The sequence below is a fragment of the Oryctolagus cuniculus genome, chromosome 7, assembly GCF_051225735.1.
Source record: "Oryctolagus cuniculus isolate XC-2025 breed Fujian yellow rabbit chromosome 7, ASM5122573v1, whole genome shotgun sequence".
Taxonomy (NCBI): domain Eukaryota; kingdom Metazoa; phylum Chordata; class Mammalia; order Lagomorpha; family Leporidae; genus Oryctolagus; species Oryctolagus cuniculus.
The window spans coordinates 17,809,724-17,832,672 of record NC_142873.1 but is presented as its reverse complement, the minus strand read 5'-3'; the positions used below and the strand labels follow the sequence as shown (position 1 = coordinate 17,832,672).

Genomic DNA, 22,949 nt, shown 5'->3' with positions numbered 1-22,949 from the left:
GGGGACTCACAACGTGTCGGGAAAAAAGAGCTACGCATTCAAATTCCTGGTTGTACACCTACCTGTACACTGGTGTCAATTGAATGGCTCAAATTAAACAAATATAGATTCCATATATACAAATATTCTGTCATGTATAGGTATAGTATATCTATTGTAAAAGGAAAAAATTTTAAACTTTTGACTGTGCATGCACGGCCCAAATCTGGTTCTCACTCCTTAATCGCAAAGTGTGAACGGGTCCCCCTCTAACCCGTTGTGCCACCTTCACCCCAACCCTGCCCTTCTGTGCACGGCCTGTCCCCCCACGCTGCAGCTCCTGGGCTCCTCTCCTTAGTGTGACTGTGCCAGCTCCAGAGCCTCTGAGCCCAAGACAGAGCGGGATGACCTGCAGCCACCTTAACCTCACTTCCTTAACTGCACTTTAACCCTCAGAGACTTCTGCCTGCAACAAAGTTATATACTACAAGCCTGCACGCAGGAGGCAAGGCCTCCTCTCTCTAAGAGAAAAGACAGCAGGATTCTAGCTCCTGGAGTCTGGTAAGTTTCAAGTCAGTTTCTCTGCACAGCACCTGAAACGCCGTGGTCTGGGCCTGTGCTGTGTCCTGGTGGGCTAAGCCTCTGGCTGCAGGGCCGGCTTCCCCCATGGGCGCTGGTTCTTGTCCCGGATGCGCCTCTTCCATTCTGGCTCTATCCTAATGGGCTGGGGAAGCCATGCAAGATGGCCCGAGGGCTTGGGGCCTGCTCCTGCCTGGGAGACCCCTTGTAGTGGCCATCTGGAGAGCGAACCAGAGCATGGAAGACCTTTCTCTCTGCCTCTCCCCTCTCTGTAATTCTCTCTCTCCAATGAATAAACACAACAGTAAGAATGAAAGGCCTGGAGTTACAAACAGCAGGAGGCTGTGGTCCCGGAGAGCGCCCCCTGCCGCCCGGGCTCCGCAGCCCCGCGGCCTCCTCCAGGGGGCCCGGCCCTTCCTGCCCTCCCGGGGAGCTGTGGGCGCGGCTCCCGCATCCTCCTCCGGAGGAGCGGCGTCCTGAGCCTGGGGCCGGCGCCCGTCCTCCTGGAACCCTGTCCCTCGGCGCGGGGTCCGCCCCGCGTCCGCGGTTCCCTGTCTTCTCTGACTCCGGTTCCGGAAGGCGGCCCTCAAGTGACCCCGCACCGCTGTCCCCGTTCCGGAGCCCTGGCGCGGGTCCTCCATGTCCACAGCTCTGTTTTCTGAAGCGGGGTCCGCATCCGGGTTCCCCAGGGGGGCGGCAGCCCTCAGGGCCCTCGGCGACCTGCAGGCCGGGCTGGGGGTTATCAATGGCGCCCTCGGGGCGCAGGGGCCTGGGCTGTGTGAGGGGCTGAGGGCAACGGGCGGGTGGGCGGGGCTTGCGGAGGGCGGGAAAGCGCCGGGCCGCGCGGCGGTGGGCGTGGCCTTTGGGAGCCCAAGGTCTGGTGCGGGGTTGTCCCGCGTGTCCGTGTCCCCGCCCTTCCCAGCTGTGTGGGAGCTGAAGGAGGAGCGGGTGCGTGGCGCTGTGGCCTGTGGGGTTTCCCCTCTGTGGATGTAATGATCGCTCTGCCACCTCGAGCTCCGGCTTCCGTTCTCTCTGGGGGTCCCGACCCTTCCTCCCTTGCCCGTGGACCACTCTTCCCGGGGTCTCTCTGGCCCGGATCCTGAGGGAGCAGCAGAGTCCGGAGGAGAAACCAGCGCTGCCCTGGGGGAGCTCTTTGTGTCCCCTCTGCCCTGGCCCCTCGCTGAGCTGCTGTTGCTGTCAGGCTGTGGTGCCCTGAACTCCAGCGTGTGTGTGTGCGCATGTGCGTCCACGCACTTTCCTCACGGAAATGTATTAAGAAATGATTAGTCCCTGACCCCAGTCACCAGTGTCATAAACCACAGCATGGGTCCCATTATTTCCCTGTTACATGCGTTGACTGGGGAGTTGGGATCACACGTGGGGACTTAACCCACTGCACCGCCCTGTGCGGGTTCCATCATCAATGTTGTTAAAGACGCAGGCACAGAGCACAGTGCAGAGGCAGGGTGGAGCCATGAATGAGGAACCTGCTGGAGGCTGTATTTAAAAGCCTGCTATGGCCGGCGCCGCAGCTCACTAGGCTAATCCTCCACTTTCGGCGCTGGCACCCCGCGTTCTAGGCCGGGTCGGGGTGGGGATTCTGTCCCAGTCGCTCCTCTTCCAGTCCAGCTCTCTGCTGTGGCCCGGGAAGGCAGTGGAGGATGGCCCAAGTGCTTGGGCCCTGCACCCACATGGGAGACCAGGAGGAAGCACCTGGCACCTGGTATCAGATCAGCGCGGTGCACCGGCCGCAGTGGCCATTGCGGGGTGAACCAACGGATAAGGAAGACCTTTCTCTGTCTCTTTCACTCCCTCACTGTCCACTCTGCCTGTCAAAAAAATTATAATAAATAAATTAAAAAAGAATCAAAGTTCTCTAAAAAAAGAGCCTGCTACATGTTCTCAGGGCATTACATGGGGACCTGATGTACAGGGTGCAGACGTCCCTGTGAGGTCCAGGGTGCAAACCCGCCCTTTGGGAGCCACCTCTGCCCACTCATCTCAGCTGCTGCTGTCCGGAGAGCCCTCTCAGAAGTTGGAGGAGTGAGCCCAAGTGCCCCACAGGGAAGCTCAGCTTCCCAGAGTTTCATGGAGGTTGCTAGGGCCGGATGCTTTGAAAATGCAACATAGTGTGCTTTTCCTGTTGTCCTGTGGCTTCCAGGACTGGGTTAGACCTGGGGCCTGGAGAGGGATGGGGAGGGGAAACCCAGCTCACAGCAGGCATGGAGTCCCTGTGTCTCTGTGGCTGTCCTGGAGTGCAGAGGGGGAGGGAGGGGCATGCTCATCAGGAGAATCCTGGAGGCCTGGGAAGAGCCCTCAGCACACAGCTGCCTCAGAGAGAACCGCTGGCCTCTTCCCTCTCTTTCTTGCTAGGCAGGGAACAACAGAATTGGAGTCTGGCTGAGCTTGTCTGAAATCCACTGTGTGAAGGCGACAGTCATTGTCCAGAGGATCTTCAGGGACTCAGTGCACCAGGCACTGGAGACAGGAAGAAGGCACGAGTGCACTCACACAGACCAGCAGGCACTGCAGCCCCCAATTGGAGGACACTTGAGCCCACCCTGAGTGACAGACCCTGAGCTGCACAGGTGCACCACTGGCCCTAGGAACTAGACACTGCCCGTGGACAGGATTCTGCTGACCCTGGACACTGTGAGGATCTTGAGATGGGCTAGAATTATGTTACAGGAGCCAGCATGAATTTTCCAGTGCCTGCTCCTTGGGTCTCTCCTTTCACATCAAAAGCTGGTGTCACTGTTTCAGAATGGCCAGTCCATGGAGGTCTTCCTATGCACTGGCACCAGGGAAACTGAGAAAGCAGGTGTGGGGCCCTCAGTGTTCAGAACGTAGGACATTCATCACACATGGGAAGGGGTTTGGCAACAGCATGTCCTTGGTTGGACAAAACAGCCTGAGGTGGCCAACTCTGCAGGAGGCCTCCTGCAGACAACTAGAAATACAACCCCAAAGGTGCCCACACATGTCTGTGACCACCCCGTCCCCAGGATATCAAGTACTTGGGTTCCTGCCACCCACACAGGGAAACCTGGATTGAATTCCCTGCTCCTGACTTTAGCCCCAGTCCAGCCAGGCAGTTGCACACATTCTAGGACTGAAACAGAGGGTGGCAGTACTCTCTGTGTCTCATCCCTTCTGTGATGGAGCAGTGGTTTACTAGCCCAAGCATTCACCTGGAATGCCGGCATCCTATATGGACACCTGTTCGAGTCCTGGTTGCTCCTCCTCTGATCCAGCTCTCTGCTATGGCCTGGGAAAGCAGTGGAAGATGATCCAGTTCCTTGGGCTCCTGCACTCATGTGGGAGACACAGAAAAACTACTGGTTTATGGCTTCAGATTGGCCCAGCTCTGGCCATGGTTTCCAATTGGGAAGTGAACCAGTGATTGGAAGGCTTTCTCTCTGTCTCTGCCTCTCCATGATAATTCTCTTTGGTTCAAACTCTGCCATCTGGGCCCAGGAGGGTGGCAGCATTATCCCAAACATTTCCGGAGCCTCTACTGCTGGTCAGTGCAGTGTCCCATGGCTTCTGTCTTGCCTGTCAGCCTGGGTAACAGGTGCAGGAGCCCTGATTATCTTGGAATCCCCTTCAGGGTCACCTTCATTCTTCTTGACAAAAACTGCATGTTGTCAACTGACACCCTGCATTACTCCGTCCATTCCATCCAGGAAGGCCGTCAGCCCACTTTCATTTCAACACCATTCCGCTCAACCTTGGTGAAACCTGCAGATTCTGTCCATGTCATACAAGCATCTTTTTCAAGGCACAGTCTAGCCACACCCTGGTGTTCTCTTCCAGAACACATTTCATTTGTTGTAATATGGATAGACTCAACTTTCCAAATCTTCAAATTCTAGTTTCTTTTTGTTCAGAATTCCCAGAAATTAAATTCTCTTTTTGGACGTTACTATAAAGAGTCAGATGGCCATTGGCCAGTGCTGTGACATAGAAGCCTAAGTCCCCACCTGCAGTGTCAGCATCAGGTATGGGCACCAGTTCAAGTCCAAGCTGCTCCACTTCTTATTCAACTCCATGCTAAGGTGCCTGGAAATTAAGCGGAAGTTGGACCACTTGCTTGGACCCCACACACATCTGGAAGGAGCTCCTGGCTCCTGGCTCCTGGCTCCTGGCTCCTGGCTCCTGGCTCCTGTCTTTGGCCTGACCCTGCCCTAGCTATTGGGGATTGACCCAGCAGCTGACAATCTCTCTCCCAGTATGTCTGTATCTCTCCCTTTCAAATAAATTCTTTTGAAACACTGCCAGAAGGCAAGCCCCTGAATCAGCACTTTGCTGAGAATTCACCTCCATTTATTGTCCAGTTTCATTCCTGGCAAGTTATACCTTCTAGAAAAATGCCAGAAACCAAGTTCCCTGCCTCTTACAAACAAGGTTCACCTTGTTCCTGGTCTTCAATCACATCTATTCCTCATTTCCACTGCTGACCTCACCAGAATCCCCATTCCCATCCATAGCTCAGTGTGCATCTGAAAACGCCTCCAGTGGGGACCTGTTCCCCAGGGGCAAAGCTGCTTCTGTCCTTGCAGGATTCATTAGACCTGCACCTCAAGTCTCAGGACGCTAATCTGTGTCTGGTGAGACCCTGCAAGGACTTATGGAATATGGACAGTTGTCCATGAAGCTCTGTGTCAGATGGGGTCTGGGATCACTTGCAGGCACTAAAGTCACCATTGCTAAAGTCCTGTACATAAATGGGTAGCATTTGCATTGGACCAAATATTCTCCCATATGTTTTCAGTTGTCCCTAGATATCTTATAATACCTAAAGACACTACGACATAAATGGTATACTGTGTGTAGAAGAAATCAAGGGGAAAAAGATGGTATATGGACAGTACAGATGCATTCCTTTTCAATTTTCAAAATCACTGCGAATGGAATCTGCACTTGTGGTCCCCTGGATCCCAAGGGCATCATGGGATAAGGCACTGTGTCATGTGGTCTTGTAGGCTAGGAAGTCCCAAGACCTGCTGGCAGATGGCTGGCCTTCCAGGAGAGACACTTGGATTCTGGCCTGGAGTCAAGTGCAGGAATGGAAACATTCAAGGCAGCCAGGAGGTTTTTCCTGAATTTGCAGGCATTAGGGGAGTGAACCAGTAGATGGAAGGTATTTCTCTCTCTCTCTCCACCCCAGCACCACCACCTCCCTCTCCCTTTTCTCCCACTGTTCATCCTCTGCCTCTTCACTGTAATGCTGCTTTTCAATAAACTTGTTTTTTTTTTTTTTTCTAAAGAAGGCAGGTGCTGACATCGTGGGACCATGGGTAAAGCCATCAGTATGACAGCGGCTTCCATGTCAGAGTGCCTGGTTCAAGACCCAGCTGCTTCTAAGCCATATTTCCTGTAGTAATGGGAGGCACAGATGGCTTAAGCTGTTGGATTCCTTACTTCAGCCTGGTTTAGCCATGGCTACCGCAGGCATTTGAGACATGAATCAGACGGAACATCTCTGTGTGTTTCATTCTATGTAGCTCTCCCTCTCTCTTATGTTTGCCTTGCAGATAAATAAACCAATCGCTTTAAAAATTGGTAAACTTGGTTCTGGCACTGTGGTACAGTGGGCAATGCCTCCACCTACAGTGCCTGCTTCCCATGTGGACTCTGGTTCAAGACCTGGCTGTTCCTCTTCTGATCCGGCTCTCTACTATAGCTTGTGAAAAGCAGTCTACTTCATATATAAAGAGAGAGAGAGAGAGAGAGAGAGAGAGAGAGAGAGAGAGAGAGATAGATACAAGGGTAAAACATCAGCACACCCAATATGAGATGTAATATATTATAACACTGCAATTAAAAAATCCAAGCGATAGAGAAAAAAATTCAATGGTATGGGCTAACAGGATATTTGCAATAACATTCCATGTTGGGGTGAGAATGCTTTTGAACTACAGAATGCCAAGATCCAGTCTTCAGGAAGAATTCTATTAGAAATCTAGTATTCAACTTGAGTATAATAACTGACACAGGCATGAATGGTTAACGCATGGTAAAACTGTTAAAGGAAGGCCATTTTCAAACAGGATATTTATACATCTTCCAAGCAGCACTCTCCAAAGTTTTTTATTTCAACTCTGAAATTTTATTATCCAAAGTGTATGATTTTTATACAGAACAAAAGTAAAAGCAGGTATCAACATCAGCAAAGAGTTTGTAGAATTTCTGCAGAGATTTTCACCGAAGTTAGGGATGGTGGAAGTGGTATCCAAGGTAAAACCTAGATGACTGCTGATTTGTCTCTTGGCATAAATTACCTGGCAGTTTGTTCTGGAGGTACTGAATAACTTGTCATCATCAGTGGTCAGTTGTTTTAAACCAATTTGAGTTGTCAAACAAAGCAAAAAAACAATGTTTTTTTTTTGTTGTTGTTGCATTGTGGCATTTTACTGAAGCGGCATTTATTTTTTTTCTTCTTAGTAATTTCTTCTTGTTTTGAAATTTTTTCATTTCTTTTTAGCATTTTCTTATTTAGAAAAATAACTAACTGAAATGGCATTGTACGTTGTTTCCTTAGTATTGCTTTTTTTGTTTGAAGTTTTAAACTTTTGCAAAGTTGTTAAATTGTAATTATTTGGCATTTTCTCCATTAAATGAAACAGTGAATAGGAATGACATTTTACACTTATTCTGAATAATTGTTTTTCTCTTTTGTCATTTGTAAAGTATAATCAGTTTTAAATTTAAAATTTTTTAGCATTTTTGTATTTACAAAAACACTGAACTGAAATGGAATTTTACTTTTTTTGCTGAGTTTAAATTTTAAAAAAAAATTTAATTTTTATATATATCTTACTTTTTCCTATTTAAAAAGTTACTAAAATGAAGTGGCATTTTAATTTTCCTATTAGTATTTTCCTATTTTTTGTTTTTTTACTGTTTTTAAAGTTTTTAACATTTTTAATTTTAATTTTTCAGTCTTTTACTTTCAAAACCACTTAAATGACATTTTTCTAATTTTTTCTTTTTAAATTTTTAACAGTTTTTAAATTTTTATTTTTTTAAATCTTTTTCCTTTTTAAAAAACAATGCAGTACCATTTTTCTTTTCTATTTTCATTTAAATTTTTTTTTTACTTTTTAATTTTTTTATTTTTTTTTTGGAATTTTTCTTTTTAAAAACACTTAACTAAAACAGGGAATACATATTGGGTTCTGAATCAAAATTTTTGAGATTCCAGTTACACTCCTGGACACTGGAGACACTTCTGGGCCTGGACAGCGATATCTTAATGAGAAGTTGTAGATTTTAGGAGCCCAAGATGTGCTGACAGGATGTCTAAGGCAGCTGTTACACTGAGAGGAGGCACACTCAGGTGGAAACATAATTCCCTCCCTAGGATCCCAATGTTCATGAAAGGAAAACAATTGTGTCATCACAGGTATGACAAACAGTGGAAGTAAGAATGGTAGCTGTGAGAAACAGGTCCACCACAGGGCAGCGGTGCCATTGGCTCGGTTTGTTCATTGACCAGGAACAACTACTAAGCAGTGGGCATCCAGAATCTGCGAGGACTCGGTTTTCCATGTCGGGGTGGGGACAGGCATATGGCCCCTCCTCGTCCAGCAGCTGCCTCAGGCCGGCAGGAACACGGCCTTGCTGTTTGCTGGGGCTCTGGATGCCTTGGCCCACGTCCTGCATCAGGAGCCCCCAGTTCTCCTGCAACACTGAGTGGAGTTGGCAGGACCAGCAGCTGTAGGAGATGAGCGTCCCCATGACGAGGTCCTGCCCGCATCTGTGCTGCCTGACTCTGGACATGGAGAGAGGAGTGTTCAGAGAGGTGTCTGGTTCCTTGATGCAGGCTCAGTCCACCTCGCCCACCTGGCCCCTCCCGGCCACACTGCTGCATTCATCACCATGAACTTGCTGTTATCACGCCCACCGATGGCCACCTCCTGGGTTGATGACCGGACCTCCACCAGGGCCGCTGCTCACTCCCTTTTTGCTCAGGCTCTGAGGGGTCACCCTCTCCACAGTTGTTAGGATACAGAGGAAGGAGCGCATCTTTAGGATGTACAGCTCAACAGACAGCTTTCACCAACTGACCGATGCCAGGGTCAGGGGACCTGATGGGCACACAAGATGCTCTCTGCCTCCTGCGGGGATGTGGGAGGGAGCACACAGCACTCCCTGCATTGGGTGCTTGGCCAAAGAGTGAGGCTGAGTGTAAAATTGAGGAAAGCATCAGAGGTCCTCAGGATGCAGACCCCGAGCCAGACACCTGGCCTGCGCCTTCACACAGTCAGCGTTCCCATCATGGAAGACAGCAGAAGGGGGAGATGGTTGGGGTTCAAAAGGAGGAAAGAGACCCTTCCTGTCCTTTGGAGCCCCAAAGTCTCCTTCCTGCTGTCTTCTATGCGGAATGCTGGCTGTGTGAAGGAGAGGGCCAGCTGTCTGGGTCAGGGTCCACGTCCTGCAGAGTCGGATCCTCTCCTCTGCTCACATGCAGCCTTGTGCACAGGGCGCTGTGTCTCTGACACTGCCCACACTGAGCTCGCCCCATCCAAAGGCAGTGTGTGCCCAGAGTCCTATGCTGTTTGCTTCCAGCTCCTCCTGACCTAAGATCTCGACAGGAGGCAGTTGGAGAGGAGCCAGGTGGTGTTCTCTCCAGAGCAGCTGTGGAGTCAGGCCTGGGTCTCCTTAGGTGTTCACTCGGATTGGAGGTGGAAGACTGTGCCAGCTCTCAGGGAAGCAGCCTAGTGGATAAAAATAGCCGAGGGCAGTTCATGGTGTTGAAATTGCGTTCTTGGTGTTCTGGTTGCTGTTGAAGTGGAGCTCCTGTGGTAGATGTTTGGAAGAGGTGGGGACGTTACAATCAGCAATACTGTTCTGTACTTCCAACTGTACTTGGGATCTGAAAGAGGGAGAGAAGAAAAATCAAAGGAGAGCTGGGTCAGGTCCAGGTGAGAGCTGAGCCTGCATCTGGGCTGCAGTGGGGCAGAGGCCAGGCAAACTCAATTCCAGTGGGGAGACTGGCTGAAGGGGAGCCCTGGGCTGCTGAGAGGGAAGTGGCAGCCAAATGAGCAGAGTCCTGCCCTGAACTCCAGCCCAGCTCTGCAGTGCTGGGGAACCAGGGCCCTTGACCTCTCCTAACCAGGAGTGAGTGATGTCACCCCAATTCCTCCTGCTCTCTGGTGCATTAGAAATGGATTAGTTTTCTGCAGTAAGCAAAGAGAGCCAGGAGTGTAACCACAGCACAACTCATGTCAATAGAACAGACACCAAGTTTCTCTGAAGATGATTCCACATCTAGTTACACCTAGGACCATTCTGCTGTGTGCCTAATAGCTCACTCACTCGACTCTGAAGGGAACATTAACTTTAAAACAGGCACTCTTTAGTCATCCTAGAGTTTCCCCATTTTTTTTCAGTTCCCCTAAGAAATTTTCTTTTTGAGAATATCCTGTTTGTATACCGGTCAGAGGGAAGGACAAACATTGGAGAATGAGACCTAAGAATCCGCATTGGAAATTGGCCTAGGAACAAGATTAGATAAAATGTGATTGTTCAATGTATATTTCTCAACCCAATAGAGGGCTTGCAATCAAGTGAGTGGATGATGAAAAGCATGTTTTAGGGAGAGAAGTTCAACTGTAAACATTTTAACTTGATTATGAGGGGAGGTATTCTATTTTGTGGGTCAGGTTTCTACATGACAAGGATTTCTTACTGTATCTTCTATTTCCAATTATTGATCCAAACAGAGAGGTTACAGTTCTACCCTATCTGAACAAACAGAAATGAGCTATAATATGTTCCCAGTGTAAGAAGGAACAAGTACATCTAAGACACACACACAGGATTACCTCTGTCTAGGTGTGAAGGCCCAGGAATCTGAAGGTCAGTGCCCACATGTTGGTCTGTGGTTTTCCCTTCATCTCCTGGCCAGGAAATTGGCACGTGATTTTCCTCTCTGTGGGCTGTGGTTTTCCCTTCATCTCCAGGCCAGGGAATCGGCACGCAATCTTCCTCTCTGTGGGCTGTGGTTTTCCCTTCATCTCCAGGCCAGGGAACCGGCAGGCCAGTTTGCATTTCCTGGGCTTCTGTTTTCCTTTGATAACATTTTCTTTTGGGGTACTTGGGACATCGCTGGGGCTGATGCTATGACTCTCACTCTTGCTGGTGATGGGATCTTTGTGAGGACCTCCCTCCAGCTGGGAACGGGTCTTCCTCTCAGGGGCAGCAACAAAACTCAGTTCTGAAATAGAACCACAGCCATCAGGATTGGTATTCATGCTCTCTCTCTGGCAGTCAGGCCTGCAGCAGAGGGACAAGTAAGGAAAGGGGCCCTGGACAGTCTTGTCTGAAGTGGGAGATGAAATCTGCACAGACACTAAAATGTATTCATTTGGGTTGATTTTATACATACTCACTGATAATTTATCACTAGGCAAAAGTAATAAACATGGCTCAGATGATCACAATATTCAACAAAGTTGAACTAATAAAACACACAGCTCTTAAGCTTTTAAGGCACAGAAACCACACTGGGTATCTGTTGAAGGTTTGGGGGGATGGAGCAGGATCATCTAATCTGGAGGGCATTGTAATGAGAGACAAGGACAGGGGACCACTAACAGCTGGAATGGACACATCTAGCACAAGAACACATGCATTTCATACATGCACATGCTTTGCTGAACAAACACCAAGCACATCGATTCATAGGATATATGCCTTCAGTGTCTGTCATATAGATAATAATATACATGATGTGGCCATCATTTTCTGGTCAGTTGAAGTGGGAACCTAGTTACAGGCACCTGAAGAATGGAGAGACAAGCTAAGGTGAAACACAAAAGTCAGGAAGAAATCCCAGGTGGGAGGTAAGGCATTGCTTTGGCCTAGCACACACATCTCCCTCCTGAGGCAGTGTCTGTACCCTTGCCTGCTTCCTCATGACTGCCCAGCCCTGGCACTGGGTGTTTCTGAGACAAAGCCACACAAGCACTAGTCTGTGGCAAAGACAAGTTCAAGGCCTCACTGGGACACTGAGTGAAAAAAGCCCGAGGTGAGAGACCAGGAACTTTCAGGCCATGGGGCAATGCTGAGCTGGAGTTCTATCTGGAGCACCTCAATGAGTTGTGGACCCTGCTCAGGGATGAAGCACACCGATGCCTTCCTAGTGGGAGATGTTGTGCAGGGCCTTTAGAAGTTCTTGTTTGCAGACCAGAACTTTTCTACTGATATTTGAAATTCTCTCAACACAATTTGTTACAGAAGAAAAGTTTTAAGTATGAATATCCATAGCAGCCACATGGCTGGCATGTCTGCTGAAAACAAGTGGACTGAGCCTACAGACAAGGGCCAGGCAAAGGAGTGGTCTCTGATTGCAATGCACACAAGGTGGGGTGACCTGGGAGAGTGACCTTGTTGAGCCTCAGGATCCTCTCCCCAAGTTGGGGACAGAATCTCCACCAGGAGAGGTCCAGTGAGGGTTGCATGGATCATGATGGCACAGGGTCTAGCACAGCACAGATGCCCATGAGAGTGGCCTTCATAGCTGGGTGTGAATCGCTGTGTCCTGGGATGACTCTGCACATCTCTGTACCTCTGTACAGAGGAAAAGCACATGGTCTCACCAAGGAAAGGTGCCTGCTGATCTATAGCACTGGGGGGACACCTGTCACTGCCAATTCTACTCCAGAACACTGAGAAACAGGGAAGGGCATCAGGATTTCGTGATTTTCCTACTGAATGATTTGATGAGTGAAGGTGCCTCAAACCCTAAAGATTCCTCCTGAGAGAAAGTGTAAAAGTTCATTGAAGCTCAGATTCAAGGAAATTGGACTTTTTCTCTGCCTCCCCCCACATGAAGGCATACTCCAAGGCTCCTACTCAACAAGAGGCACTCTGCCTGTGATGACGTGAGGGACCTCTCAGCCTCACTCAGATACTGAATAGATTCCTGTCATGGTGCAAGGTTATGGAAGCTTTGCATGAGAATAAAATGCTGAGTTTAGACACTGGATTAAAACTACAGACCTCATATGAGCACAAATCAGTGCTGTGAAGCAGAAGATGAAAACTACACCATGGACACCGGTGCGGGACTGGACTGCTGTGGTTAGCACCAAGCTGCTTCAGAGAAAACAGAGAATCTGCCAACCAAGGATACCTAGTATCAGATAACTAAGGAAACATTGTACAGACTGCCAAAGCTTTAAGCCTGAGAAGTTTGGAGGATGCTGTTTACAATTGCAACTGTTGTTAAAATTAAGAACATCACAGTGACTTGTTAAAGAAGCCTCTCCAAGAGAGATGGTGGTGGCTCAGTGTTTGCCATCCTGCCTTCCCATTCCCTCCTTCCCTGTCTTGACGTCAAAAGCTGCACCTTGAAAGTGGGCCTGGTGACAGCCAAGGGATTCCCCCGTTTGATGACTATGAACAAACTCCACCCAAGAGCCACATCCAGACTGAGATAAGTGCCCAGGGCCTGAGTGCACAGTGGTCTGTCTCACCCAACACAGGTGCACCAACCCAAGATTACAGAGGACACCTGGGAGAGCAGTGGAGTGTCCCCATTCACAATGGAGCACTCACTGTCTACAACAAGAGCAGAGCAGACAGGCTGCTTCTCCAGTGAGGACCAGGTGCTCCTAGAATGGGACCAGTCAGAAGCTTCCGGAAGAAGTGCAGGAGACAAACACGTACTGTGAGAGTCTTCTGAGACATCTTGATCTTCAATCTCTGGAATCTCCCTGATGAGACTGGAGGGAGGGAAAGGTGGGTGAGAAACAGAAGGGGAACAGAAAGCCCCTTTACAAGCTGTTCCAAAGAGGAGGCTCCCAGAAGTGGCTGGGCTGAGCAAGGGGCCACCCACAACTTTGTCCCTATCTGGGAAACACTGGCTACCAATTCCGTAGTAGTCCATGCTACACTGTTTGCTCTGCCTCCAAGTTACCTGGAAGTGTATGTGACAGTTTTCTCTGGTACCTCCACTTCGTGATATTGATTTTCTGCAAACAAATTCAGAGAGATTGAACAGGTTAAGCAGGTTTTAGGTCAGATATGGGTTACCGATGGCCACTACTATCAAGGGGACAGATTGTTCTCATGTGAGAACAGGAGACTGTGACAGAAATCCTCCAGGAGGACTAAGTCGACTCAGGAGATGGGCTTGGTGAGCCATCCTGGGCAAGGGGTCAAATCTCCCTGTTCACAGTTGGATCACCATCTCAATAACCTCTGTCCAGAACCCTTAGAAACTGCCTGCAATGGTCCTCAGGGATTCTAAGCTCACAGCCCAAGAACTTCCTAGGAGGCAAACTGCAGTCATCTGGCTGCTCTCATTAAAGGACCCAGGTTGCTGACTGTGGAGAGGAGGTAGAACACTGGGAGAGAGCTATGCATGGAGTCTGATGCCCTGGAATTGAAACCTGTTTGATGCCACACAGAATCTTGGCTATTCTAAGAGTTGCTCATGAATAATCTCCCTCTTGTCTATGGGAACAATACAAGCAATTCAAGAGCATGTATTTCTGGATGATCTCTTCCCTAGACAATTCATCTTCCAATGGAAACGCCATTGAGAACATGAATGACAGCGATGCCTATATGGATGCTGTGGCCTGGACAAGCATGGATGTCAAAGGGCAGAGCTGAGGATTGGCTTTGAAGAAAAAGTAAGCAAGTGGCGACAGTGATCCTCCAAGGTTCCAACCAGGAGGGAGCAAACACCACCGGGGCACATGCTGCTGAGCTTGCTGTGAAATGGTCACAGCTCTGATCCATAACAAATAAACAATCATGAATTCTAACTCCTGCTTACAGCTCAATTCAGGATTTTGAGTCTACAACCACAAGTCTGTAGGTCTGGCACGTAGCAATGACTTCACTCATCCTCAGTGGGGATAGGAGTACAAGGACAGAGCAGTCACCAGGGGCAGAGATGAAGGTTTACCTACTCTCAAAAGGGATCATTCTGTACATAAACTGCCCACCAATCTGCTCTGGCTTTCTGAGCATAAGCAGCTCCTGTATGCTTGCAGTCAGACATCCCAGGCACAACTGGAGCCTAGAAACGTTCATCCAGGGAACTCTGTTCTGTGAAACAGCAACCACTTTCGACAGAAATGCAGATGGGCATGCCTCATGGGACCCTGAGTGCAAAAAGCCCGAGGGGAGAGACCAGGAACTTTCAGGCCATGGGGCACTCCTGTCTGGAGTTCTATCTGAGAACCTCAATGAGGTGTGGACCCTGCTCAGGGATGAAGCACACCGATGCCTTCCTAGTGGGAGATGTTGTGCAGGGCCTTTAGAAGTTCTTGTTTGCAGACCAGAACTTTTCTACTGATATTTGAAATTCTCTCAACACAATTTGTTACAGAAGTAAAATTTTAAGTGTGAATACCCAAACCAGCCACATGGCTGGCATGTCTGCTGAAAACAAGTGGACTGAGCCTACAGACAAGGGCCAGGCAAAGGAGTGGTCTCTGATTGCAATGCACACAAGGTGGGGTGACCTGGGAGAGTGACCTTGTTGAGCCTCAGGATCCTCTCCCCAAGTTGGGGACAGAATCTCCACCAGGAGAGGTCCAGTGAGGGTTGCATGGATCATGATGGCACAGGGTCTAGCACAGCACAGATGCCCATGAGAGTGGCCTTCATAGCTGGGTGTGAATCGCTGTGTCCTGGGATGACTCTGCACATCTCTGTACCTCTGTACAGAGGAAAAGCACATGGTCTCACCAAGGAAAGGTGCCTGCTGATCTATAGCACTGGGGGGACACCTGTCACTGCCAATTCTACTCCAGAACACTGAGAAACAGGGAAGGGCATCAGGATTTCGTGATTTTCCTACTGAATGATTTGATGAGTGAAGGTGCCTCAAACCCTAAAGATTCCTCCTGAGAGAAAGTGTAAAAGTTCATTGAAGCTCAGATTCAAGGAAACTGGACTTTTTCTCTGCCTCCCCCCACATGAAGGCATACTCCAAGGCTCCTACTCAACAAGAGGCACTCTGCCTGTGATGACGTGAGGGACCTCTCAGCCTCACTCAGATACTGAATAGATTCCTGTCATGGTGCAAGGTTATGGAAGCTTTGCATGAGAATAAAATGCTGAGTTTAGACACTGGATTAAAACTACAGACCTCATATGAGCACAAATCAGTGCTGTGAAGCAGAAGATGAAAACTACACCATGGACACCGGTGCGGGACTGGACTGCTGTGGTTAGCACCAAGCTGCTTCAGAGAAAACAGAGAATCTGCCAACCAAGGATACCTAGTATCAGATAACTAAGGAAACATCGTACAGACTGCCAAAGCTTTAAGCCTGAGAAGTTTGGAGGATGCTGTTTACAATTGCAACTGTTGTTAAAATTAAGAACATCACAGTGACTTGTTAAAGAAGCCTCTCCAAGAGAGATGGTGGTGGCTCAGTGTTTGCCATCCTGCCTTCCCATTCCCTCCTTCCCTGTCTTGACGTCAAAAGCTGCACCTTGAAAGTGGGCCTGGTGACAGCCAAGGGATTCCCCCGTTTGATGACTATGAACAAACTCCACCCAAGAGCCACATCCAGACTGAGATAAGTGCCCAGGGCCTGAGTGCACAGTGGTCTGTCTCACCCAACACAGGTGCACCAACCCAAGATTACAGAGGACACCTGGGAGAGCAGTGGAGTGTCCCCATTCACAATGGAGCACTCACTGTCTACAACAAGAGCAGAGCAGACAGGCTGCTTCTCCAGTGAGGACCAGGTGCTCCTAGAATGGGACCAGTCAGAAGCTTCCGGAAGAAGTGCAGGAGACAAACACGTACTGTGAGAGTCTTCTGAGACATCTTGATCTTCAATCTCTGGAATCTCCCTGATGAGACTGGAGGGAGGGAAAGGTGGGTGAGAAACAGAAGGGGAACAGAAAGCCCCTTTACAAGCTGTTCCAAAGAGGAGGCTCCCAGAAGTGGCTGGGCTGAGCAAGGGGCCACCCACAACTTTGTCCCTATCTGGGAAACACTGGCTACCAATTCCGTAGTAGTCCATGCTACACTGTTTGCTCTGCCTCCAAGTTACCTGGAAGTGTATGTGACAGTTTTCTCTGGTACCTCCACTTCGTGATATTGATTTTCTGCAAACAAATTCAGAGAGATTGAACAGGTTAAGCAGGTTTTAGGTCAGATATGGGTTACCGATGGCCACTACTATCAAGGGGACAGATTGTTCTCATGTGAGAACAGGAGACTGTGACAGAAATCCTCCAGGAGGACTAAGTCGACTCAGGAGATGGGCTTGGTGAGCCATCCTGGGCAAGGGGTCAAATCTCCCTGTTCACAGTTGGATCACCATCTCAATAACCTCTGTCCAGAACCCTTAGAAACTGCCTGCAATGGTCCTCAGGGATTCTAAGCTCACAGCCCAAGAACTTCCCTAGGAGGCAAACTGCAGTTGTCAGGCTGCTCTCATTAAAGGACCCAGGTTGCTGACTGTGGAGAGGAGGTAGAACACTGGGAGAGAGCTATGCATGGAGTCTGATGCCCTGGAATTGAAACCTGTTTGATGCCACACAGAATCTTGGCTATTCTAAGAGTTGCTCATGAATAATCTCCCTCTTGTCTATGGGAACAATACAAGCAATTCAAGAGCATGTATTTCTGGATGATCTCTTCCCTAGACAATTCATCTTCCAATGGAAACGCCATTGAGAACATGAATGACAGAGATGCCTATATGGATGCTGTGGCCTGGACAAGCATGGATGTCAAAGGGCAGAGCTGAGGATTGGCTTTGAAGAAAAAGTAAGCAAGTCGCGACAGTGATCCTCCAAGGTTCCAACCAGGAGGGAGCAAACACCACCGGGGCACATGCTGCTGAGCTTGCTGTGAAATGGTCACAGCTCTGATCCATAACAAATAAACAATCATGAATTCTAACTCCTGCTTACAGCTCAATTCAGGATTTTGAGTCTACAACCACAAGTCTGTAGGTCTGGCACGTAGCAATGACTTCACTCATCCTCAGTGGGGATAGGAGTACAAGGACAGAGCAGTCACCAGGGGCAGAGATGAAGGTTTACCTACTCTCAAAAGGGATCATTCTGTACATAAACTGCCCACCAATCTGCTCTGGCTTTCTGAGCATAAGCAGCTCCTGTATGCTTGCAGTCAGACATCCCAGGCACAACTGGAGCCTAGAAACGTTCATCCAGGGAACTCTGTTCTGTGAAACAGCAACCACTTTCGACAGAAATGCAGATGGGCATGCCTCATGGGACCCTGAGTGCAAAAAGCCCGAGGGGAGAGACCAGGAACTTTCAGGCCATGGGGCACTCCTGTCTGGAGTTCTATCTGAGAACCTCAATGAGGTGTGGACCCTGCTCAGGGATGAAGCACACCGATGCCTTCCTAGTGGGAGATGTTGTGCAGGGCCTTTAGAAGTTCTTGTTTGCAGACCAGAACTTTTCTACTGATATTTGAAATTCTCTCAACACAATTTGTTACAGAAGTAAAATTTTAAGTGTGAATACCCAAACCAGCCACATGGCTGGCATGTCTGCTGAAAACAAGTGGACTGAGCCTACAGACAAGGGCCAGGCAAAGGAGTGGTCTCTGATTGCAATGCACACAAGGTGGGGTGACCTGGGAGAGTGACCTTGTTGAGCCTCAGGATCCTCTCCCCAAGTTGGGGACAGAATCTCCACCAGGAGAGGTCCAGTGAGGGTTGCATGGATCATGATGGCACAGGGTCTAGCACAGCACAGATGCCCATGAGAGTGGCCTTCATAGCTGGGTGTGAATCGCTGTGTCCTGGGATGACTCTGCACATCTCTGTACCTCTGTACAGAGGAAAAGTGCATGGTCTCACCAAGAAAAGGTGCCTGCTGATCTATAGCACTGGGGGGACACCTGTCACTGCCAATTCTACTGCAGAACACTGAGAAACAAGGAAGGGCATCAGGATTTTGTGATTTTCCTACAGAATGATTTGATGAGTGAAGGTGCCTCAAACCCTAAAGATTCCTCCTGAGAGAAAGTGTAAAAGTTCACTGAAGCTCAGATTCAAGGAAATTGGACTAGAATGGGACCAGTCAGAAGCTTCCGGAAGAAGTGCAGGAGTCAAACACGTACCATGAGAGTCTTGTGAGACATCTTGATCTTCAATCTCTGGAATCTCCCTGATGAGACTGGAGGGAGGGAAAGGTGGGTGAGAAACATAAAGGGAACAGAAAGCCCCTTTCCAAGCTGTTCCTAAGAGGAGACTTCCAGAAGTGGCTGGGCTGAGCAAGGGGCCACCCACAACTTTGTCCCTATCTGGGGAAGACTGGCTGCTAACGGTGCAGACAGGATGCAATGTCTTCAATTAGAGGAGGCTCCTTGCTGACCACCTGGAGTAGACAAACTGAACGATAACACAGGGCAGCTTTCATGTGAGGAAAAATGAAGTGCTCATAGGAAGCACGTGGCAAACAGAAAGCCAGGTAAAACAGAAACCCCACGGCATTCACTGAGAATAGTATGTATGTGTAGATATATAATATTTACACACGAATCAATTACAGCCAGATATTAAACGTTATTAAATCTGTGTGTGCTTGTAGACTTCTTTATGCTTATTTGTGCTCCTTGAAGTCATTTTAAAGTAAACAGGCAGACAGAACTCTCATCTTCTTGGAGAAAGAGTGTTAGGTTTGAGGTGATAGGTGAGTAGCAGAGATAGTGAAAGGGCATGGAGACAGAAGCAGAGAGAAACAGAGGATTTCCTCTGTGATGAGGTCGTTCGGGACTCAGCCTGGAGAAATGACTCTCAGTTGGTCCACTAGTACCCATGAGTATTTGGAAAATGAAAACTGGCTTCAACCGATTTATGTAAATTACTTGCAGAGTCAATGAATTCACCTTTTGGGATACTGGAGACGATCACGGTTTTAGCCGTCAGTCTTATTCTCAGTGCTGAGGCACTAGTTTCTGTCGGGTGGTTTCACGTGATTAATGGGGGGCAGAGAAGCTCATGAGAAGAGGAGACCTGTGAGCAGCACCCTGCCCTTCACTGCACGAGAGAGAGGCAATGATGGCAAGGAATCCCTGGAGAGGCTCCTTCATGGAGTCAGCCTGCTGCAGGTCATTACATGGAAAAGGTAGGGAGAAGTGGAAACCCAGACTAGTACCCTAACGATGGCACACAGCAGTGCTGATGGGGTACCGCTGGGTTGGCTCAATGGATGGGAGATGCACAGTGGCACTGCTCTTCTTCTCTGGACCTGGAGTCTGCCCATGTCAGCACTAAGCTCGCTGCCCAGGGTTCCTAAGACTCACCTGGTGTGTGACAGGGCTTGTGCTTCCTCTTGCACTTCATCATTGTCATGTTCCTTTTCTGCAAATGAATTCAAATAGGCACAGTCATCTAGGATGATCCCCTCAAAGCCTGTACAATGCGCTGTCCAGCGCTAGCACAGCACACCAGTATCCTCAGTGTCACTGCCGACTCCTCAGATAGGAATTGTCTAGAGGGTGGAGGTCATTTCTGAGGGAACTAGCTTGTTCATTTTTCTTTGACACATGAGGTAAACCTCCTTATTCCTCCAGTCATCACACCAATAATCACTGACCTGATTCCCTACACAAATGAAACAAATTTTCCCAAGTGTGGGTGCTGTGGCAAGCAGGTAAAGCTGCTGCCTTTAACCCCAGGATCCCATATCAATGCCGGTTCAAGTCCTGGCTGTTCTACTTCTGATCCAGATCCCTCTAATGTACCTGGGAATGCAGTAGAAGATGGCCCAGTACTTGGGCCCTGCACCCACATAGGAGACCTGGAGGAAACTCCTAGTTCCTCCCTGGGTCTGGTCCAGTCGATGCCATTGTGGCCATGTGGGGAGCACAACAGAGTATGCAAGAGTTGCCTCTCTCTCTCTCTCCCCCTGTTTCTCTCTCTCTCCCCCTGTTTCTCTCTCTAATTCTGCCTTTCATAAGGTAAAATCAAATCTAAAATAATATTCTCTGGAGATGCTTGGTTCCTAGTGTGATTCCTTTCCATGAGAGGAAGTGCAGTGCCCATGGTTCTCAAACAAGCTATCTTGGTAGTTTGTGGTTTACCATATTTTGTACATTGAGGATAAGATGAAAGGTGGAACAGGTGAATTTTCAGTTCTAGGTATCAGAGTGAATGTGTGCAGCACAAGAGAAAACTTGGCTACTCATGGAATCTCTAAGCACAGGTCTCAGACCTGCAGCCTGGGGACACACTACTAAAGGAATGGCAGAACATTCTGTATGTGTGGTAGGTAAAATGCCAACTTTGAAGGGACAGACAACGTGGTTGGGTTCAATGAAACAGGGGGAGTATCTTGACTGCAATGGAAATGAGCATGCTGCTGGCTCTGACAGGAAACAATGTCACATGACAGGGATGGGGAATGACTCGTGTGATCAACACTGCAGGGGGGAGAGGGGTCTGCTTCATTAGGAACGGATGGCAGAGACAAGCATGAGATGTGCTGCTTAGGTTGGTGTGCATTTGTGACATTCTTCTGGCAATGAATGAGCACTGGAATCTGAGTGACAAAGCCACACAAGGAATGGGAGGACAGCAAGGCTGGATGGGCCAACCACACCTGTGCAACAGACTGGTTGAAAAAGAACAGATGCTGAGAACCTCTCAGACCATCCCATGTCCAGAAGCCCTCTCAGTCAGGTGGGAGTGAGGAGTGCAAGGATAGTGCGGGCTCCTTGGCAAGCAGAGGGGGTTGTATCACCTCACAGTGGGGGACTCACCGTTTGCATCTGGAGCAGAGAACATGTCCTGCTGCTCCAGGGAGCACCAGCTGCTCCACGTGGAATGGTCAAGCTCAGAAATGACTGGAATTATCGAGGGAGTGAGGTAGCACTCATCCAGCCGGTCGTCTGGGTCTTCCTGCTCTTGCTCCTCTGGGAGCTCCCTGCTGAGTTGGGAGGACAGAGACACTGAAGACACACATCACAGGTACAGAAGTGACTTTGTCCTCAGACTACAGGTTAAAATATGTGAGGGATTTTCAAAGGGGGAATATAGAGGGAAACAATACAAAAGGGAATGTTATGAACAGAGCCATTTCATCATTGGCTGAATGTTCCAACTAGTCATCAGTTTCTCCAGCATTTCGATTCCCTAGTAGTCCATGCTACACTGTCTGCTCTGCCTCCAAGTTACCTGGAAGTGTATGTGACAGTTTTCTCTGGTACCTCCACTTCGTGATATTGATTTTCTGCAAACAAATTCAGAGAGATTGAACAGGTTAAGCAGGTTTTAGGTCAGATATGGGTTACCGATGGCCACTACTACCAAGGGGACATGTGAGAACAGGAGACTGAGGGAAATCCTCCAGGAGGACTAAGTCGACTCAGGAGATGGGCTTGGTGAGCCATCCTGGGCAAGGGGTCAAATCTCCCTGTTCACAGTTGGATCACCATCTCAATAACCTCTGTCCAGAACCCTTAGAAACTGCCTGCAATGGTCCTCAGGGATTCTAAGCTCACAGCCCAAGAACTTCCTAGGAGGCAAACTGCAGTTGTCAGGCTGCTCTCATTAAAGGACCCAGGTTGCTGACTGTGGAGAGGAGGTAGAACACTGGGAGAGAGCTATGCATGGAGTCTGATGCCCTGGAATTGAAACCTGTTTGATGCCACACAGAATCTTGGCTATTCTAAGAGTTGCTCATGAATAATCTCCCTCTTGTCTATGGGAACAATACAAGCAATTCAAGAGCTCTCTCCCCAGGCCCTTTAGGATTTATGTATCTAAAATCTATGAGTGTTGCTATAGTACTGACATCCTATCACACTGATCATGGTGAATAAGGGTAGAGGAGTTTCTATAGAAGGCTGAATGAACTCCATAACACATCACATAAATAAATCTATGCAGTTAGAGAGAAACATTGAGCACTGATTTTGAAGGGACATTCCTGGATTCAGCTATGTTTTTTGAACTGTGCAGGAAGTACAGTATAAAAGACTTGGTTTTGAGATGATTGCATAGCTAAGATAAGCTGTCTTAAAGGAGGCAGAGACTAGAGATGGAATTAGGGAAACTAGGATCACAAATTGGCCCACACATGGGAAGTGTTACCAAAAGCCTGCATGGGACTAGAACTCCAGGGATGCAGTAGTAGAACAGAATGATATCACTGCAGGTGACAGCACACATTATTTCTAAGTTAGAGTGTCTGAAAGGCACTTCCTACACAGGGCCTCTGTATGTTCCCATAGGCTAGGGTGCAGTGAGACAAACAGCATCTGAGGGGAGGGAAGCTCCTTGACTCTCCTGATGTCTACGTTCAGTGCCACAACCTGGACCCTGACTGAAACCAACTTGTGTCTGCAGGGCCTGTGCTCAAAAGCAACCCTCCACCTGAGAGTCATTGTGTACAAAGAATGGAGAGGCTACCTGGGA

General features: G+C 48.7%; 1 non-coding gene across 1 annotated transcript; it reads right to left on the bottom strand.

The window, feature by feature from the left end:
* Positions 1-6,720: 6,720 nt before the first annotated feature.
* On the bottom strand, positions 6,721-13,311 carry LOC138850380 (uncharacterized). Its single transcript, XR_016211375.1, has 3 exons — positions 13,240-13,311; positions 10,392-10,783; positions 6,721-9,439 (listed from the first exon to the last, which is right to left on the bottom strand). It is a non-coding gene; the product is annotated as an uncharacterized LOC138850380 (transcript).
* Positions 13,312-22,949: the final 9,638 nt, after the last annotated feature.